The sequence below is a fragment of the Capsicum annuum genome, chromosome 2 (genome assembly GCF_002878395.1).
Source record: "Capsicum annuum cultivar UCD-10X-F1 chromosome 2, UCD10Xv1.1, whole genome shotgun sequence".
Classification (NCBI taxonomy): domain Eukaryota; kingdom Viridiplantae; phylum Streptophyta; class Magnoliopsida; order Solanales; family Solanaceae; genus Capsicum; species Capsicum annuum.
In genome coordinates this window covers 78,058,930-78,069,139 of record NC_061112.1, presented here as the reverse complement: position 1 = coordinate 78,069,139, position 10,210 = coordinate 78,058,930, and positions in this window count along the sequence as shown.

Below are 10,210 nucleotides of genomic sequence, written 5' to 3'. Positions count from 1 at the left end.
TTTATTGTCCTTTGTTTGGTAATGTACTATTCTTGTGGATGTCGTACCTATGTTATTTAATCGTATCCTATGCTTTTGATGCTTTTGTTTACTGCATTTTTATCTTAAGCCGAGGGTTTATCGGAAACAGTCTCTCTACCTCTCTAGAGGTAGTGGTATGGACTGCGTACACTCTATCCTCCCCAGACCCCACTATGTGGGAATAAACTGGGTTTGTTGTTGTTGTTCATCTAGCAGCATGAAATATCATGCATAAGTGAGGACAAGTGCATCTACATCTAGGCAAGTTGGCATACTTGGTGAAATTCACATGGCTGCATGAAATATGCACTATATGCATACCATTTCTTTCCTTAACCCGCATGCTAATGTACCTTCAAGACCTTAAACATGGTCACAATATTCATCAGCTCAATTTATATTCTGACCAATTAAGCCCGGGTATACTAAATAGGCATCCTTCACTGTCTATGACTATCATTAGATGTGTAAGGTTAAGTTTCACTTTCTCTACCCTAAGTACTGACCTACTTTTCTCTTTTTTGTTTTTCAAATAAGTCCAATCATACTTTTCCTTCTACACCATCCTAAATTAAACCAAGAGAAAAAACTATAAAAGTGTAACTGAGTGAAAATATTTTCTGTAGACAGCGTTCTTTATTTTACTATCACCTAATCTTAGAATGAGGTACATTAAACTGGTTTTCACACATTTAAATTTTATCTGAAAAGTAGTATCTCTGCTCCAAAATCGCCAATATTCTCCAGTCTAGAAGTCAACTAATGAGAATAGGATGTTCATTATTCTGCTTAGTGATGTTATCATGGTCAATAGCTGACAACTATTTTCAATACTACTATCATTTTATAAAAATGTCAACCAAACTGTAGAAAGGCCAAAGAATAGCATTCCACATACCAAACGAGTGTCTACATCAAACTTGTGACAGATGTACATTATCTCAACCATAAAAAGATCAATAGCTTCCTTAAGATTGCGAATACAGAGCACCTATGGCAGAAAGTTGCAAAGTACGAATTTTATTGCAATGTTTGGGCACAAAAACCCGTAAACAAGTTGCAAAGAATTTAATGAATGATGATGCGGAAAAACAAACAATATAGTTCATCATGCATGATTTCCCCAAAAGAGAATAAGTCATTAAGTCATCACAGCGTCAAATCTTACGCGTATTTCTTCCCTAAAACAACACTGAAGTCTGAATAGATCAATGAGGAATTATCTCCTTTTAGAGACTACTCTTAATATATATAACTTTCAAACGAGATAAAGATTAGCATCAGCTGGTGTCTCTTCCCCCAGAACACCATGTCACAAAGAGAAAAAAGAAACTAGTCAAATAAGGACCAATATTTTGAAGATTAATAAGAGAGGGAGCTCACAGCATTCGCAATAATGTCAGTCAGCTGATCAGCAGTGATTCATACAACTGTGCCAAAATGACAAATTGGCATTAGCACCAGTAGGAAAGGAAGAACATATCAACAACAGAATTAAAATCTTTATTAAATTAAAATTGCAGAAGAAACCCTTCTTCTCAATGTCGTTCTTGCAACCATCTTCAATATCTCTTTATCTGGCTCATTACCCATCACTACAGGAGTCTTCCATTTTTCAACATTTATTCAAGCAGTAAACATGAGAGAGAAACTACAACTGTGATAAAAACAATAAATAATATGTCCAACATAAAGCATATCGAGTTAAACATAAACTAAATTATATCACAAAAAAAAGTATAAGTAAAGGAGAGTAATGCAGGTATTTTGAATTTATATTTCAACATCTAAAGGATTGCCTATCATCTCAACATGTCCCTACTAATGAGAAATCTTCTGGTATAATACAAAGATAGAAAGAAAAGCAAGAGTTCTGTTATATCTTCACTAACAAAGGGTTGGCTACTAAGTCACGCGAATAAGTAATACAACCATGACAAAGACTAATGTCATGAAAAATATCAAAAGCAATGGAAGCATGTAGTTTTGAAACTCCGAGAATAGACGTCCATACTTCTAGAGTTGCATGTCCTGTACTTGTGTTGGAGAGAAAAACAGATCTTAACAAAGAAAAGAAAGAGCAGAAAGCATTGTCAAGTTTCATTGATCACTGCCACATTTATACATAAGAACATAACTGAAAAAGCTCAATAAAAGGAGTAAAATAAGCTACCATTATTTCTAATAATTATGACCTAAGATAAGCAAAAGCAATAAAGCTGATTCTGCATGATTGCAGTCTCATTTAATAAATTTAAATCCTACTTTAAAGCTATATTTACAGCAACTGGTACTACTAATCTGTAGCTTTTGAGGCACTAATTTTAACAACTTGCCAGGCTATGGTGAACTGCTTTCTCAGTTGAATCAAGTATCTGCATGCACATCATATATGACAACAATGAGGACAAAATAAACAAAATGACTAGTAAAACCAGAGACTCAAGGAAAAAGATTGTAACTGGAAAATATAAACCAGAAATCCAGTGAATCTGAAAAAATTGAATGCTACAGTTTTTTTTTTTTTTTTTTTTTTTTTTTTGCAGTGAATTAGTAAAGAATCCTCTTGGTTGTTGCTAAAAAAACTCTATATATTTTTAACAAATGCATCCAACTTTTATGAAACTCGAAGCAGCCATAGATTACGTGTGTCCAATATAAATTGTGTTTATTAAACATAATACAGATTTACAAAGATTACCACAGAGACCACTACCCTCAAAACTTAAACTAACAATGATATCCAACTCCCTAATGCATAACTATTAAATATGCAAGCTAAACTCAAAGATATCAATAAACTCCAACACAGACAAATCAAATTTATTGCATAATAACATCAAGTGAGTTTCTAAATGTTATATCCATTGATGAGTTGGAAATATTTCATGTAAACTCGACATGGTCCTATTGCAATGAGTACCTTTTTCTGTTTAAAACAAACTTAGAACTACTTTTCTCCAAGCAACCAATATTAACTGAAAAGAATATCATGATGAAAGTAGCGACTAATGTATGAGCAATGCATGAATTTGGATTCACAACACAATGATCTTGCAGTGTATGACAAAGCAGAATATGCATTATCTGGATGTCACTTCAATATGATTAATGTATTGATTTTTTCTTTCTTTGATAATTTAACATCATTTTAGAAGAAAAATCATTTCAAACCAAAAACTCACATAGAGATTTCATAATATAATCAAATTATCAGTTATCGAGATACACGTATAACCTTTTGCATTCGTCCTTGTTAGCTTGAATCACAATGAACACAACAAACCCACTTAAAATGTATATTAATCAGCAGAAAGGATGTTACCTACCAGAAAAAGTGACACTAGCTCTGGAACCTGAAACACGTAAGAGGCATACATCAACCCGACAGGAAAATTGATTGTTGGTCTGCAAGAATCAAGGGCACATAAAGTGTCCACACATGTTGATGTTTCTAGAGGGAACTGCTTCAACTTTCCCAAGTACAAATAGCTTTAAAAAGTATGAAACACCTCATATCCAACCTTACCATAAGGCAAAACATCGATCATAGAATAACTTGGCTTACCTTCCTTTCCACAATTCCCCTTTTCTTTCCTAAAAAGATCCCAAAAAAATTTACTCCTGGCAGCTAATATACAACAATGAACACCAACTGAAACACCCTCAACAACAATCTCAGCATCACTAAAATCAGAACTGGAATCCAACAAGAGTTTCTCTAAATTATTACTGACTTTACTCAAGCTGGTGATTTCATAAGTAATCCCTGTCTCAGAGCCACCACAGGCACATATATCTTGGCTAATGCCAATCGACCCACTATTCAATATGTTGGAAGTTGAAGTAAAGCTTATAGATGATGATGGTTCAACAGAATTTGTCATTTCACAATTGTATAGGCCAAAAAATACACAAAAATTATCTACATCTAAGATAATCAAAGTTCAGAAAACCAAAAGTTCTTATCCAAAGTACAATATTCTCTATGCACAAAAGCGACCTCTCCAAAACCTTAATCAACCATCAATAAAGTTTAACTAAAAAACCACGCAGCCACCTATTTAAAATCAGTGTCATTGAATGAAAAAAAGCTCCCAGGCACATTCCTCAAGACAACTTTTTAGAAGTCCCTTCTGGGCTTCTGATCCCTTCCTCCTCCTCCGATGGTCTTCTACAATCGGAGACACCTTCTAACCCCTCCTTCCAAGCCAATCAGTAATCACCCACTGTGATTATTGCTTCAACCTTTCTCTTTTTTGCTTTATTTCTTTGCCCTGATCTAGCAGCATTATGGCGAAAAACAGAATTTACTTCAACGCTGGTTTCAAATCTTTCGACATAACTCAGTGGAGCTCAGGAAATACCAACTGGTTCGAATGGGTAAAAAGAAGCAGAAATAGGATGATAAGAATTACTTTGAGCATGAAGATTATGGAATGGATCTGTCACATTCTCAAGAAGGCGTCGAGTGACTAGAAAAATTTGGTGAGAAGATGGAGGAATAAAGACCAAGTAGCAGAGTTCTATGGCACCAGAAAGTACAACGAACATGGGAGGGACATGAGTACAACGAACATGGGAGGTACATGAGTATTCTGTTGCTAAAAAGGGAAGAAAGAGAAGTCATTATTGTACCAGAACTAGCCATAAATGCAGGCTGGAGAGACATAGCATTTAAGATTGAAAGATTCATTTAAGGCACTCCTGTGCTGACTGTCAGACATTCCTCAAAAATGATTAGCAATGAATGAAGTCCCTTTTGCAAAGGTGTTAGAGAGTAGTAAATGACAATCACAAATTAAGGAGGACACCAATGTTGGGAAAGGGGTACTAGGCAGATGCATAACTGGTCTTTTTGGGGCTGCTGAAACCCCTCCCCCTGCAGATATCAGGAGATGGGCATCATCCAACTGGATGAAAACTTTTGGAGTTAACATTTATAAGATGACTGGGAAAATTTTCCTTATTGAATTTCCAAATAGAAACATGGCAGAGCAGATTTTACGAGGGGAAATGTGAGGTGGCTAGAAATGTACAGAGGAAGAGACAGAACTTAGAAATCATCACAAATAGGCTACAATTGAAGTTTTTGGTGATGCTCGAAATATACCAAATGAGGTTTCTATCTACAAAGAGGGGTATACTTTCAAAATCCCAATATGGATCGAAAGACAAACAATCTTTGAGAAAGAATCGACATGTGCGCTAGCAAGAACCCAGACAGAAGTTGCACTGATGGCAGAATCAAGGAAAACCCTAAGGCAAGCTATTACCTAGAGGTCAGAGAGAGAAAAGACTTTGGAGATGGTTAATAACCAGAGGTCCAAAGCCTCGTTTGAAGTTATTGCTGAAGTAAGTTCTTTGATAACTGTAAATTGGTCAACCCAAATGTGTTTTGGGAATTTTAAAAAAGGTCCCACAAACACATGTGAGGGGCATGTGACAAGTAAGAAACCAGAATCTTCTTTTTTAAAGGAGATGGGCCGGCCCAATTTAAAATCCTCTCAAAATCAGTGTCAATTAAATGAAGTTACAGCCCAGCCCATAACTGATTTACCCTTAAAAGAGATGTGAAAACTGATTGATATTCTACGGAATTCTGAGGACCTTTCACCCAGGAAGAAAACAGACGTACATCCATATACAACTAAATCTACCATGGAAAATTTCACAGAAAAAGAAGAGAAAGACGCAAATAGCCCGGAGAATTCAGTTGGAATATACATGGAAGAGAAGGAGAGGGGGATGGACATTCAAGAAGACCAACAGGTTATGATCAAAAATTCATTCACTCGTTCACTGGAGGAGAGATTTGAGATGTAGAGGAAGCAATTCCCATTGCAACAAAGCTAGAGAACGAAATAGTTGTCAAAGAAAGGGTTACATCAGTTTGGGTACACTAAAACATCATCAAGCTAGGCAAGATATTTGGGGTTGATTTCAAAGGTAATGAAAAGGAAGCAACAGAACTCCTCATGCAAATAGATACATGTTGACAAGCCAGAAGGATGGAACACACCACAGAAATAAAAAAGACCAGATCCAAAGGAGCAAATGAATTAAAGAACTTAATCACTTTTGATGTTAAAATCAAAAGCAGTGCAGGTAGGAATAAGGGTAAGGGATCTTCACTGCCTGAATCATGAAGCTCAACTTAGTGTCCTGGAATGTAAAGGGTCTAAATGATATGGGGAAAAGAAAGGTGGTGAAAAATTGTATAGATCTTTGGAAGGCTGATATAATTTGGTTACAGGAAGAAAATCAAGTTACAGAGGAATATTCAAGACTCAGTAAAGCAAATTTAGGGAGGAAGATGGGACAGATATGATTGTATTGAGGCAAGTGGAACAAGAGGTGGTGTTATTATGTTATGGGATTACAGAGTTTGGAAGGGTTCCAAAGAGGAGCTTACACCTTAACTTGCAGTTTTGAGGCTCTACTTCAAAATTTTAATTGCCATATTTCAGGGGTCTATGCACCAAATTGTAAGGTGGAAATGAGAGAGGTGTGGGATGAGCTAGGAGATGTCAGGGGTCTAATGGAGGGACTTTGGATTATTTGTGGTGATTTTAATATATGTAGGTTCCCCTCTGAGAAGAGAGACTGCCAAAGAAGATCTTCTGCAATGATAGAATTCTCAGATATCATAGAAGACCTGGAACTTATCGACATGTCACTAGAAGGAGGTCAGTACACATGGTTTAAAGGAGACACACATAAAACAACATCAAGAATAGACAGAATATTATTTACTTCTGAATGGAGTGAACAGTTTAATAAGATAAAGTAGACCACTCTTCAGAGACTGACTTCCGAACATGTCCCAGTAGTTCTACTCTGTGGTCCTTAGAATCGCAACAAATCTTATTTCAAGTTTGAAAATTAGTGGTTAAACACAGAAGGTTTTGTTAACAGGGTCAATTCATGGTGGACCTCTATTGCATTCTACGGGAGACCCGACTACATCTTAGCCTGCAAATTAAAAGCTCTGAAAGGTTGCCTCAATGAGTGGAGCAAAACTGAAAAAGAAAGCTTACATATCCATAGATCCAACCTGCTAAGCAAAATGGAAGAGTTGGACTCTTTGATTGATGATAGAGCGCTAACAGAGGAAGAGCCTACCACGAAGGCAGAAACTTTCTTGGAATGTGAAGAAATTCTTAAGAAGGAGGAGTCTGCATGGAGACAAAGGTCCAGGACCTTATGGTTTAAAGAAGGAGATAAGAACACAAGATTTTTTCATAACTCGGCTAATACACACAAGAGGAATAATCAAATTGACCATTTGGAAGTATAGGGGGGAACCTTTATGGAGTCGGACAGAGTAAGAAAAGAAATCTTACAGTTCTACAAGAACCTATATACGGAAACAGAAAGATGGAGACCAACTGGGAATCTAGTAAATTGCCCCACAATAACAGAGACAGAAAAGACACTATTGCAGGCCAAATTTGTAGAACAGGAAGTTTACAATTGTTTGAATTATGTTCCATTGATTTGTTCCCCGGTCCTGTTTACCATGGGTTTCTTCATCAAATGTTGGGAAGTTTTGAAACCAGATATCATAGAGGCTTTCCATAACTTCTATGAGCAGGAAATGTTCGAGAATAGCTTTAATGCCACCTATAATGCTCTGATTCCGAAGAAAAAAGGTGCAAAGGAATTAAAAAATTTTAGACCAATAAGCTTGATAGGCAGTTTCTATAAGCTATTGTCTAAAGTTTTGACTGATAGAATTAAAGGAGTGATAGATAAATTGGTAGACTCATAACAAATAGCGTTTATCAAAGGCAGACAAATCATGGATGCTGTGCTAATAGCAAATGAAGTTGTAGATTCAAGATTGACCCTAAAAAAACTTGGAATTTTGTGCAAACTGGACATTGAAAAAGCGTACGGTCATGTTAACTGGGAGTTCTTTCTAAATATCCTCAGAAAAATGGGATTTGGGGATAAGTGGATCAGATGGATCAACTTATGGATCAACTTTTGTGTCTCAAATGTGAAATTTTCTGTTCTTATTAACGGAGCCCCAGAAGGTTTTTTTGAAGCACAAAGAGGACTCAGACAAGGGGATCCTTTATCCCCATGCCTTTTCATCTTAGCCATGGAGGGTCTAAACAACATGCTCAAGACAGTAAAACCAAATAGATGGATCACTGGTTTCGAGGTATCCACAAACAATTAGAGGAGTCTAGAGATGACATATCTCCAATATGCAGATGACACTTTAATTTTTTGTGATGCAAGTGGGGAGAAACTAAAATATTTAAGGGTCATTCTGGTACTATTTGAAGGTATTTCAGGTCTTCACATCAATTGGGGAAAGAGCCACCTATATCCTATAAACTCAATTCCTAACATGAATCAGTTGGCATCTGTGTTAGGCGGTGACGTGGGAGTATTGCCCTCTGTTTATCTTGGAATGCCTTTGGGGGCAAAGTCAAATTCTACACATATCTGGGACTTGGTTTTGGAGAAATGTAAGAAGAAGTTGACTAGATGGAAGTCACAATACTTGTCCATGGGGGGCAGGCTTACACTGATCAATGCAGTCCTAGATGCCCTCCCCACTTATATGCTAACTTTGTTTCAATCCCTGCAGGTGTAGTACAAAGACTGGACAAGCTTAGAAGGGATTTTTTCTGGCAAGGTAATAAGAAAAAAAAAGGTTTTCACCCTGGTAAAGTGGAAAGTTTTGATTACTCGGAAAAAAAAAGGTCTAGGCATTAAAAACTTGAAAAATCAAAGCAAGGCACTAAAATTGAAGTGGTTGTGGAGATATGCTCAAGAACCACAATCATTGTGGCGCAAAGTGATCAACATGAAGTATGGAGAAATGGATTCTTGGGTTACTAAAAAAGTACATAACCCATATGGTGTAACAGTATAGAGATCAATCGGGAATTGGTGGCCTTTTCTAAAAAGTCACGCTGTCATCAGAGTCCATGATGGCAACAAAACAAGCTTTTGAAAAGATAGTTGGTTGGGCAACAGAAGTTTGTTCGAAATCTTCCCAGATGTGTTCGACTTAACACTTCATAAAGAAAGATCAGTGGCAGAAATGTAGTCTCCGCAAGGTTGGAATATATCTCTCAGAAGAAATCTTAACGACTGGGAAGTACATAGGTTAGTTGAGCTTTTAAAACTGCTGAAAATATTCCAAGGGACGAAGGAAGGGGTGGACTGCTTATGGTGGACCGAACATAGTAAGGGGATTTATAGAGTGAGCTCAGGGTACAAGATCATGAACTTGGACATGTCAAAGAGCCTCAACTGGCCTTGGTTGCAGATCTGGAAAGCCAAGATACCACTCAAGGTGGCATGTTTCACTTGGCTGTTAGCAAAAGAGGTTGCTTTGACGCACGAGAACTTGAGGAAAAGGGACATTATTTTAGTGACACATTGCTGCCTTTGTGGGGAAGCAGCTAAGACAGTGAGCCATTTGTTCCTTCATTGCAAAATCACCAATCAATTATGGAAGATTTTCATCAATCTCAGAGGCATCCAATGGACAATGCCTAATAAGATTCTTGACACTCTTTCTAGCTGGGAAGGAGTGGGGAAGGGAGCAAAGAACATAGGCTACTGGAGGATTATTCCCGCATGCATTTGGTGGATCATTTGGAAAGAAAGGAATTCTAGGAGCTTTGAGGATAAGAGTAGATCCTTACGGAAGATTAAAACAGATTGTATTCTGTTACTTTGTTTTTGGTGTACAAAGTTCCGTTGTAGATGCAGAAGTAATCCTAGAAGTTTTAGATTCATTATAGGACTAATATTGTGTTTTTTATGATTCACTACTTTTTTGTAAAGGGTTTTCAGTACTACATAAGTACTGGTTTATAATACAAAATTGTTACCTTTTCAAAAAAACAAAAAACAAAAGTTTGACCAAAACTGTCCATAAGCTTTCTCATAACATTCAACAACTAAGATCAAGAAAATAAGCAAATTCCAAACTACAACTCAAATCCTCCCAATTGCAAGCACAACCAAATCAACCCTTCAACTAAACTGCAATTTCACAGTAAAAATTCCATACTAATTTCGTATTTTCCTCAAGTAAGTTTCGTTAGCTTGACTATAATATAAATTAGAGTTTACTATAATTAAACAGATATATAATTGTATCTTTATATTTGTAGTAAAAAGCAAGTACAATCTATAGTGCTATGTATCATTC